Source organism: Oryctolagus cuniculus, chromosome 7 (genome assembly GCF_964237555.1).
Source record: "Oryctolagus cuniculus chromosome 7, mOryCun1.1, whole genome shotgun sequence".
NCBI lineage: Eukaryota > Metazoa > Chordata > Mammalia > Lagomorpha > Leporidae > Oryctolagus > Oryctolagus cuniculus.
The window spans coordinates 92,684,238-92,696,611 of NC_091438.1; positions in this window are offsets into that span (position 1 = coordinate 92,684,238).

Consider the following 12,374-nt stretch of genomic DNA (forward strand, 5'->3'; position numbering starts at 1 on the left):
CACACAGAGAGAGGGAGAGACAGAGTCTTCCACCAGCTGGTTCACTTCCCAGTTGGCAGCAACTGCCAGAGCTGCAGCAATCTGAATCCAGGAGCCAGGAGCTTCTTCCAGGTCTCCCACATAGGTTCAGGGGCCCAAGCACTAGGGCCATCTTCTACTGCTTTCCCAGGTCATTACAGAGAGCTGGATTGGCAGTGGAGCAGCGGGGTCTTGAACCAACACCCATGTGGGATGCTGACGCTGCAGTTGGTGTCCTTACCTGCTACACCACAGTGTGGGCCCCGGGGCTCTTTCAAATTGATGTCCTGCCCTTCCTTCATAAGGCCTCAAGCTACATCTTGTACAGACATATTATAGTAGATATTAGTTTATAATGGCACAAACAAGTGAAATCTATGCATAATTTTATAGTATTATTTTCCATGGACTTTCTGAAGATCCCCGTGTGTGTGTGTGTATATATGTGTATGTGTGTGTGTGTGTTTGCACATGTGAGGATATATGTGTGTCTATATAATTTATTATTTTACGTTTAGATTTCCAAATCCAGAAGCCAACGATCTTGTTTTGTTTGTCAGTTTACATGGTCTTTGTCGAGCCACCCAAAACTGATAACTTTACTGATTAAGCCACTGATTTAATCAACCAGTTCATGTTTATTGAGTATTTACTATACTTTCAAGGTGACATTTAAGAATACCCTAAAGTGCAAAGGGAATGTGTCAGTGCTGAGCCAGTGACTGAACTAGACCAAGCATGTGAAAATCAGAAAGGCAACATTTTAAGACATGGACCTGCAAATATAAATTCCTCAAAGAGACCAACACTGTCACACACCCAGAGTGAATTTTGGTTGAGAGTAGGGCTTGAGGAATCACAGGAGGTGAAGTTAGAGAGGTAAAGATGAGCCTGGGTAAAGTAGAATTCTGTGGGTCAGGGGACAAGTTCAGTTTCAGTTCTTAATATATGTCAATGGTTTGGAGCAGAGGACTGTCATAGTAAAACTGAGGATCACTCTGCAGTGAACATTTGGCATAGTGGTTAAGACACGGTTTTAGCCGCCTATAACTTATATTTGAGTGCCTTGGTTTGAGGCCTGGCCCTGATCTCAATTTCAGTCTTCTGATTCACACCCTGGAAGGCAGCATGTGATGGTTCATACACTTGGATCCTCGGCACCTCCATGGGAAAACTGCATTGTGTTCCAGGCTACAAGCTATGGCCTGGCCCTACCCAAGTCTTCGTAGGCATTTGGAGAGTGAACTAACAGATGAGTGATGGCTGTTGTCTGTCTCTCCCTTTCTTTCTCCTCCCTCCATTTCAAATAAATACACAAATAAATATTTTTAAAAACATTAGTCTGACTACCATATAGTGCATAAACCATAGTAGGCCTAAAGGTGGGAGGAGAAAGTTCAGTTAAGAAAGTGATGTAGAGGGGGCAGCACAGTGGTATAGCTGGTAAAGCCGCAACCTGCAGTGCTGGCATCACTTATGGGCACCGGTTCGAGTCCCAGCTGCTCCACTTCTGATCCAGCTTTCTGCTATGGCCTGGGAAAGCAGTGGAAGATGGCTCAAGTCCTGCACCAGCATGGGAGACCAGGAGGAAGCTCTGGCTTGGGAGTGAACCAGCAGATGGAAGACCTCTCTCTCTCTCACTCTCTCCCTCTCTTTCTCTCTCTCTCTCTCTCTTTCTCTCTCTCTTCCCTCTGCCTCAGCCTCTCAAATACTGAATATATAAATATTTTAAAAAATAAAATTATGGAGAAATCCAGGAGAGTGACAATATGACTTGGATCAAGGTCATGACAAATGATATGATTCCGAACAGATTATGAAGATAGAGTTCACAGAATTCACTGATGAGTTAGACTGAGTGTGAAAGAAGTCAAGGGTCATTTGAAAAACTGTGTCTCAAGGAACAGGATGGAGTTGCATGTAACTTAAATGGAGACATACATACATTTCAGTTTCAGGTTTTCTGTTTGGGATGGGGGAGGGTTGTTCAGTTTGGGTTCTATTTGATTGTTTGTTCAGTTTAGAGAGAGAAATTGGGGAAGAAGCAAAGCAATAAAGTTTTGGAAAATATTTTAGACATTTAAATGGAAAAGCAAGGTAAGTAATTGTAGGTGCTAGGGAGATTGTTTAAACATGAATAGACAAATAGAGCATAAACTTCTCCAGGCTCCCAACAACCTGGTTCACAGTAGCGTAACTGTGACCGGGCACTGTGCATTGCTCTTAGGTGTGCACTGCTCTTAGGTGTGAATTGCGGATTCAAGATGAGAAGGAACAAAGGTTTGATTGTGAACATTTCAAACACTGCCATGATCTCTGCCTCCCTGGAAGCTGTGCAGCAGGATCAACAGGCCTACGGAAGGACAGAGCCAGGCGTTTCCTCAGAACGCAACCCCAGGTCTATTCATTTCTGACCTCGACCCATCAGGCAACCCATTTCCTGCTACATACTTGATTTGAGACGTGATATCCATGTGAGTTGGCTGGGATGTTACCCAGAAAGCAAACTCCAGGTAAATACATTGGAGTTGAACAGCACAGCTTACTGCTATATACTAGAATAGCATCTGATTTTATATTTAAAAATAACTGTTTGTGTCCACAATTAATATTCAGATGCTTTACTGACAATAATTGGCTGAGATATTTGGCTACTTCTTACAGCCCCTCCTGGAAAGAGGAAGTTTGTTTTCCTGTTTTTCTGACAGGAAGAGGTGAGTCGACTTTATCAAAACGCAGAACCAAAGTGTTAGAACACAAACTAAAAAGGAGGAATACACTATGTATGGCATTCTTTAAAGTTATATATCTCCATGCAAAGATGTGCCTTCACATATCTGTGTTTTCTACAGAGTTTGTAACACTAAACAAATATTTTATTATATTTGTTTATATTATATGTATTATATTATATTATATATTTATTATATCTTTTTTAAAAGATTTGTTTATTTGTTTGAAAGGCAGAATTAGAAAGAAAGATAGAAGTATCTTCCATGTGCTGTTTTACTCTTAAGATGGCTGCAACAGCCAGGGCTGGGCCAAACCAAAGCCAGGAGCTTCATTTGGGTCTCCCATATGAATGGCAGGGGCCCAGGCAATTGAACCATCTTCCACGGTTTTCCCAGGCACGTTATCAGGGAGCTAGATCAGAAGTGGAGCAGACAAAACTCGAACCACCGCCCTATGGGTTGCCATCATTACAGGGAGTGTCTTTACCTGCTGTGCCACCATGCTGACTCCTGCCAAGCCAATTTTAAAATGCTGATGTGACAAGTGATGTCACACACAGGCTTTGAATGGGATCCAGACACCACTATTCAGTAGTACATAACACTGGACACGTTACTGTGGTTAAAACTTAGATGCTAATTTCTTTCCTTTTTTCCCTGCTTCATTAAGGTACAACTGACAAACAGAAAGTGCGTGTATTTAAATTTAAGCTGTACCACATGATGTTTTGATATACAGTCAGCCTTCTGTTTGCATCTGCAAATTCAATCAATCACAGATGCAAAATCTTGGGGAAAATGAATGTGTACTAAACGCATATAAAGGGACTTCAAAAAGCATGTGGAAAACAGAATTAATGGTTAAAAATATTTTGATACGAAAATTGGAATCCATATATACAAGGGGTCTTCAAAAATTCATGAAAAATGCTTATCATTTAAAACAAACTGCACATACATTTCAATAAATTTTGCAGCAAATAAAACATCTTTAAAAATGTTTCTGTCTGGAAAACAGGATGACACAGAGAGAGGAATAAATGGCCCCAACATCCAGGGCTGATCCAGGCCAAAATCAGGAGCCTGGAATTCTAGCTGGGCAGGCCCAAGCACTTGTTCAAGTGGTGGCTCAGCTGGCTGCATCACAACAGCTGCCCCCAAACTTATCTTTTCATTGCATTTTGCCCTGATCTTGTTGAGGTGTCCCCAGCCTCATTATTCCTGAAAAAATACAATGTAACTACTGTTTATATTGTATTAGGTATTATAAGTCATCTAGAGGTGGCTTAAAGTATACAGGAGAATGCACATAGTTTATATGCAAATACAATGCCACAATAGACCTGAGCAGATTGTTGTATCAGTGAGTGTGTTGGGGGAGTCCCTCGTGCCAATCTCTCGTGGATTCTGAGGGATGACAATACAAACTCATCATGAAATGATTACCACAGACAAGTCAATTAGCATATGGGTCACCCGAAGTTATTTATTTCTTGTACTGAGAACGCTTTAGATCTGCCCTCTTCATTAATTTCAAGTATACAGTAGGGTGTTACTAACCACAGTCACAATGCTCTATGTCAGATGTCCAGAATTAATGAATTCTGTATGATTGAAAGTCGTTCTCTTGACCACCATCTCTCCATTTCCCCTCGTCACCTGGCAAACACCATTTTACTCTGTCCTGTGAGTTCTATAGAATCTATAGATTCTACTCGTGACATACAACAGCGTTTGTCTTTCTATATTTGGCTATTTCAGCTAGCATGATGTCCTCCAGATCCATCCACAATTGGCAGGATTTCCTTCTTATTTATGGTTTAAAAATATTCCAATATATACTTCTATGCATATACAACATTTTATTTATCCACTCATGCCTTGACATATACTTAAGTTGGTTCCAAACCGAGATCTTCATTTATTAAAAGATTTACATACTTTATTTGAAAGTCAGAGAGGCAGAGACAAACAAGAATCTTCTATCTACTAATTCACTTCTCAAAAACTTGTAACAGCTGTTGCTGGGCTAGGCCGAAGCAAGGGGACCACAACTCAGTCTGGGTCTCCCATTTGTGTGGCAGTAACCCAAGTCCTAAGCCCTCACCTGCTCTTTCTCTGAGTGCGCATTAGTTGGAAGCTGAATTATCAACAACAAAGGGACTTGAACCCAGGCACTATAATATGATATGCAGGTGTGTTAAGTGCTCCACCAAACACCTGTACACAGATATGCATCTCGAAAATGGTGGCATATATTTATGTCATGGATATATAAATAATATATAAAGAGCCATATGTTTTTATTTTAAAGTAAATGGTGCATAACAAACACTTTACTACTTAGTGGTTATGTTTGTTAAATATTTTACATGAAATTATCTTTCTATTCTTAGAATTATACCTAATAATTATCTTCCATATCACTGAATAGACTTTCTAAGAAACATTTAAAAGAGTGTTTAAAGGGGGCCAGTTCTGTGGCACAGTGGGATAAAGCCTTCACCTACAGTGCCTGCATCATATATGGGTCCCAGTTCGAGTCCAGGCTGCCCCAATTCCAATTCATCTCTCTGCCATGGCCTGGGAAAGCAGTAGATGGCCCAAATCCTTGGGCCTCTGCACCCATGTGAGAGACCTAGAAGAAGCTCCTGGCTCCTGGCTTTGGATCAGCACAGCTCCAGCCATTTTGGCCATCTGGGGAGTGAACCAGTGGATGAAAGATCGACTTTTCTGCTTCTGCCTCTGCCTCTCTGTAATGCTGCATTTCAAATAAATAAATAAATCTCTAAAAAAATAGTGCTTGTAATATTTATTGTGTGCTGATATTCCAGTATCCAAGGTTATTTTTAAGAATCAATAATTTTTGCTAACACTGTTTCCTCTTATTGACATTTTAAAAATCTGAAATCTTCGCCATAATTTTAGTCACAAAAAATTAGCAGTGTTATTACATAATTAATGTAAAAAGATAAGTCTATTACTATTCTCTATATTTAGCCAGTTCTAAGCCATTGTGTCTAATGTAATATAACAAATCTTCCTCAAGAATGATTCCTTATCTACTACAAAAACATTCTAAATGAATGGATTATGAACAAAGCAATACTTAAACTGATACAGGTAAGCCTGCTTCAACACTTCCTTCTATCCACAATAAATATTAAAAAAGAACAAACCAGGAAAGTGTTCTTTGTAATAAAAACAAAATATATGGTTGGCCATCAATAAAAAGTTTGAAGAGTCAGAAAAACACCTAAAATCTTATTTTAAAAGATTTCTTCCAGGTTATCAACTTTGGGGCGTATTATTTGGGGATGAAGGATTTAGAGTAGAGTATTGGGAGTTGTTCTATAATCTGTCTCTGCACCATTCTCTTGATGAAGGTTGACTCAAAAAGGGCTTCTTCAGCAGCAGGGTATAATCTGCACATAAATACACTCATGAGTTCACATTGGCAATATTAACATTTTTGTGTTAGTGCTTTTTCCAAAAGCAAATATTATCATATTTCAAGTATTTTGTAAGTAAATATATATTTAACTTTATGTTGCTTTTAGTTCACTGAAAGTATTTCATTATCTTAATACGCATTATAATGAAAAAAATATAAATCTATAATTTGTTCCATGTTTTACTAGGCATATATAATTTACTATATCTAAAATGTATCATATGTTTTCTTTCATTTTATTTTATGAACTAGAGATTATTTTTAAATAAATAAACAGGGGGCCAGCTCTGTGGTGTAGTGGGTTAAAGCCCTGGCCTGAAGCGCTGGCATCCCATATGGGTGCCAATTCTAGTCCCAACTGCTCCTCTTCCCATCCAGCTCTCTGCTATGGCCTGGGAAGGCAGTAGAAGATGGCCCAAGTCCTTGGGCCCCTACACCTGCAGGGGAGACCCGGAAGAAGCTCCTGGCTCCTGGCTTCGGATTGGTGTAGCTCCGGCTGTTGTGGCCAACTGGGGAGTGAACCAGCGGATGGAAGACCTCGTTTTCTGTCTCTACCTCTCTTTGTAACTTTCAAATAAATAAAATCTTTAAAAATAAATAAATAAATAGAACGAATACAGCATTTTGAAATAAGATAAAGGAAATATCTATATTCTCATTTTGTTCCTGTACTAATATCACTATTTTTTAAACATTTTATTGAAATACAGTGTATATACCAAGAAAAGCACAAAACTTATACAGATAAATGAGTTTTTATGTCCTTTGGTTACACTCACAATCAACATCCAAATTAAGGACAAAACATTATTTGCACCCAAAGAGTCTTCACTATCCCCCTCTCTTCCATTTCTTTTTCTTTTGTTTTTCCACTTGGAAAAGAATATATTGTTTTATATTGTATGATTCAGTGAAACAATATCTATAATTAAATGCCAAATAATAGGAGATCCACACATTATTATTAACAAATATTAACTACCACAAATATTAACTACCACAAATAAGAAAAAATATGACACTTGTCATTTGGGGCCTGGCTGATTTCACTTAGCATAATGATCTCCAGTTGCATCCCTTCTATTGCACATGTCAGGATTTCATTCTTTTTGTGGCTCAGTAATATTCAATTATGTGAATATATCACATTTCTTTACATAGTCATTAGTTGATGGACATCTAGTTTGATGCCATATCTTAGCTATTGTGAATTGAGCTGCTAGAAGCATGGGGAGGACAGCATTGATTTCATAAGCTGTTTTCTTTTCCTTTGGATATAGTCCCAGGTGTGGGATAGCTGGGTCTTATGGTGGATCTGTTTTTAGTGTTCTAAGGAATCTCCATGCTATTTTCCACAATGGTTGTTCCAAGTTGCCTTCCCATGAACAGTATATTAGTGTGCCTTTTGCATCCTTGACAGCATTTGTTATTTTTTGATTTTTGGATAACATCCATTCTAACTGGAGCGAGGTGAAAGCTCATTAAGGTTTTCATTTGCATTTCCCTGAAGACTAGTGACCATGAGCTGTTTTCCATTTGTCTGTTGATCATTTGTATATCATCCTCTGAAAAATGTCTGTTTATATCCTTTGCCCATTTCTTAAGTGATTGCTTTGTTGTTGAGTTTCTTGAACTACTCATGTATTCTGGCTCTAAATCCTTTATTAGATGCATAGTTCACAAATATTATCTCCCATTTTGTCAGTTGCCTCTTTGTTAGTCATTTTCTTTGCTGTGCAAAAGCTTCTTAGCTTGATGTAATCCCATTTGTCTACTTCTGCTTTTATTTTCTATGCTTCTGGGGTCTTATCCAGTAACATCAATGTGTTACTGTATTTCCCAACATTTTCCTGTAGTAATTTGATGGTTTCAGATCTTAGATTTAGATAATTGATCCACTGTCAGTTGATATTTGTATAAGGTGTAAGGTAGAGATCTTGTTTCAAACTTCTGCATTTGGAAATCCAATTCTCCCAACACATCTGTCAAAGAGACTATCCTTTCTCCAGGAATTGATTTTAGTTCATTTGTGAAAGATTAGTTGGATGTAGATTAGTGGATTATATTCTGGTGTTTCTACTCTGTTATACTGGTCTATATATCAGTACCAGGCTATTTGGATTATAATAGCTCTATAGTTTATCTTTTTTTTTATTTTTAACTTTTATTTAATGAATATAACTTTCCAAAGTACAGTTTATGGATTACAATGGCTTCCCCCCAATAACGTCCCTCCCACCCGTAACCCTCCCCTTTCCCACTCCCTCTCCCTTTCCATTCACATCAAGATTCATTTTCGATTCTCCTTATATACAGAATTCTTGAAATCTGGTATTGTGATGCTTTGATTGCTCTGAGTCTTAGGTGTTTCCATATGAATTTTAGAATTATTTGTTCTAGATCTGTGGAAAGTATCCTTCGTATTTTGAATGGGGTCACTTTGAATCTGTAAATTGCTTTGTTTCATATTTTATTTTATATATATGTTATATTTTATATATATATATATAGTACTTAAATATATCACACATTTTCTTTCATTTTATTTTATTAACTCAAGATTTTTAAATAAATAAACATCACTGCTACAGAATTTTTTTTTTTTTAACAGGCAGAGTGGACAGAGAGAGAGAGAGACAGAGAGAAAGGTCTTCCTTTTCCATTGAGTTGGTTCACCCCCCAGTGGCCGCCGCAGCCTGCAGCGCTGTGGCCGACGCACTGCGCTGATCCGATGGCAGGAGCCAGGTGCTTCTCCTGGTCTCCCATGGGGTGCAGGGCCCAACCACTTGGGCCATCCTCCACTGCACTCCCGGGCCAAAGCAGAGAGCTGGCCTGGAAGAGGGGCAATGGGGACAGAATCTGGTGCCCCGACCAGGACTAGAACCCGGTGTGCTGGCGCTGCAAGGCGGAGGATTAGCCTAGTGAGCCGCAGCGCTGGCCAACAGAATTTTTTAATAATCTTAAAGAAATATCAATATACTCATTTTGCCCTAGTACTGATATCACTAATTTTATATGAATATATAACACTGGCTTGTTATAGCATAATTTTTGATTATTTACTCTTTATTGAATAGTTTTAAAGGATATCTGGCATTCAGATATTCAGATATTATAACTGAAGTGACTGTAAATATATTGGTGCAGAAAACTTGTCAAAATTTGTTTTTGGTTTGTGTTTCATTTGTTAAGAATGTATGTAAAAACTAGGAATTATTGATTCAAAAGAATAATTTTAAGGTTCCAGAAAAACAGAGAAATTGCTCTCTCAATCAGTTTGACTGTTTTATTTTGTTTGCTTAATTAATTAGCTAACAACTGCAGAGAATTTTCAGTAGGAGGCTATTGGTGCCAAATCATTCTTAGGCATTGTTGTTTCAACAACAGTCACAGGATGGATTTTCACAGTGGGCAGCTGAGTGAGGCTGGGTTGTGCCCTGAGAGATTGTACTGTCAGTATGGGATAGTCTAGTGATGTACAAGGAGCAGCTCTGAGGCACACTGTGGGAAGAATCAAGCAAAATACTGAAATAAAGTCAGAGGTCCACAGACAGTAAAGAGACTAAATGCCAGAGAATTACAAATCACAGAACAAAAGGTGTTCCTCATTAGTTATGTGTCTTCAGAATGTGAAAAGACTTTTAGATTAGTCTTAATTTACTCATTAATAGACTGGAACGTTGAACTTATTTCATTTCTCACTGAAAATGTACTTTCAACTAATATTTCCCTCAAAATTATTTTTCAATGAATCTTAACAAATCAATATTTTCTAAAATAATGTGAATTGATAATGAAAGGTTCATTGTCATACAAAATAAATTTTGGTATGTAGCAAAAGATTTAGTGAGCTTGACTAATAAAAAAAACTATCAAAAGACTACTTATAATGATTAAAATGTCATCCTTTTTCCCTTGTATGAAAATCCAACAATATCTGTAAGCTAGCATTATCTGATAATTGCATTTCAGGAGAAAACAAGAATTGACAATTTTACTAGTAAAGCTATTAGTTCTAAGTACTTCACTAAGGATGTCAACTACATAGAAAGCAAAAGACTTTATCAATAAGCCACATTTGCTTTACTCAAAGCCCAGGATTGTGTTACTGAAACACCATGTCATAGGCATAAATTAATAAAGATTTCCATTATCAGTCACAGCATGCTGGGATGCTTTTTCATGTCACTCTGATAAATACTATCTTATTTTTTAATGACTGTCTTCATAATCTATAAAAGCCACCATATCAACTCTGGAAACAGTACAGTAACCTTTTGAGCAAAATCCTTATGGATTTCTTTGAAATCATGGTTTGTGATTATTTTTAACAAATGAAGTTGAGCACTCAGAGGACATAGTCATGGACTTTGAGTCACTTGGTATCTGTGCTTGTCATATGGAGATACTTTCATGAAGAAGTTATATTTTAATCAGGGGTAATCTCTTAAATTCACAAATTAAAAGAACTATTATAAGCTTAATATGTGCAAAGAATTTGCATTAAGTGGATATATTAATTAACACATATTAAATATTGGGAAAATAATATTTGCTCCAACTTCACTTTAATCCCCAAACTCAATAAATGAGTTAAGTAACATAAAATAAAAGATTCTAATTTTAGATGTTTTGTTGTACTTATATTTGGAAAGAAGTCATACTTTCTTTTTTTAAAAAATTTTATTTTATTTATTTGAAAGACAGTCACAGAGAGAGGCAGAGACAGAGAGAGAGGTCTTCTATTTGCAGGTTCACTCCCCAGATGGCTGCAACTGCCAGAGCTGCACCTATCCAAAGCCAGGAGCCAGGAGCTTTTGGGTACAGGGGCCCAAAGCCTTGGGCTGTCTTCCACTGCTTTCCCAGGACATAGCAGAGAGCTGGATCGGAAGAAGAGCAGCCAGGACTAGAACCGGTGCCCATATGGGATGCCAGAGCCCCAGGCCTGGGCCTTAACCCACTGTGCCACAGCACAGGACCCAAGAAGTCATGCTTTCTAAAGCTTTCCATGTGCCTGTCTAGAACTATATTTGAAGCAAAAATTTCAACAGGACTTTAGAGAGACAACAACATAGTCAAACCAATGCAGCTTGGAAATTTACCTGGGCAGGTGCTTTGCAGGACACCTTGGGTCAGTTTAGATTCCTGGGAAAGGGAATCAGCCTTCTGATCTCAATTCTTGCAGGTTAAGTCTAAGAAAGTGGCATTTTTATGTGTTAGTGTAGCCTGAAGACAAGAAATCTGGATTTACATCCTAACTCCCTGGAAACAGAGTCTGTGGGGCCCTTGGGAGATGTTAACTCTTCCTATGGGTAGTTTGGCTGAAAGAAGAAGCTGCCTCCAAGCTGTATTACTAGATAATCTAGAATGAATGTGTATATATATATATATATACACACATACATATTCATACTCATATACAAACAGATATACACCCATACATAACATATATACATACACATATACATGTGTATATATATTTAATTTCCTGAACTGCTCTCTGCCAGGTGTTTGCGTTACCTTATATTGATTTTCTTAATTCGTGCCTTAGCCTCTACTTTCTTTGCTTGTAGTGTCTGATCATTATCTACTAAAAATGAAGAGTGAACTAGGTTGAGGCTGAGCCTTACATTGCCACAAAGGTAACTGTCATCTCAATGAACAAAAACTCTTGCAAACTACTATGACAACCATCTTTTTTGTCCTGATGTACCACAGCTCTGAACTCAATTCTAGCGCTCTCAGATCCAAAGTAATGATAGTTCTGAAAACATTATTAGTTGGGATTACTTGTATTTACACTTAAGCACAGATCGCAAAATAACAATGGTTCAGACAAGAAAGGAGGTCATTTTTCTGGCATTAAAAAAGATTGGAGTTGGTCAGTTCTGGGAGACTGCAACACAAAGAGTCCTCATGGACAACTGCAGCATCACAACCAGTTGGCTTTATCTTCTAGTCCAGGATCACTGGAAGTTCCACTTTACCAGTGTCATAAGCAGCATAATATAGGAGGCAAGGTGAAAAGATTTTCTAGTGTAAGGATAGATCTGAAAGTAAAATCTAAAGCTTGTGCTTATACTTCAGTGACCAAAACATGGTCTCAGACACCTCACCGCAGCTTCAAAATACAGTGGGAAATGCAATCTTATCTTTGTACACCAAGTTTA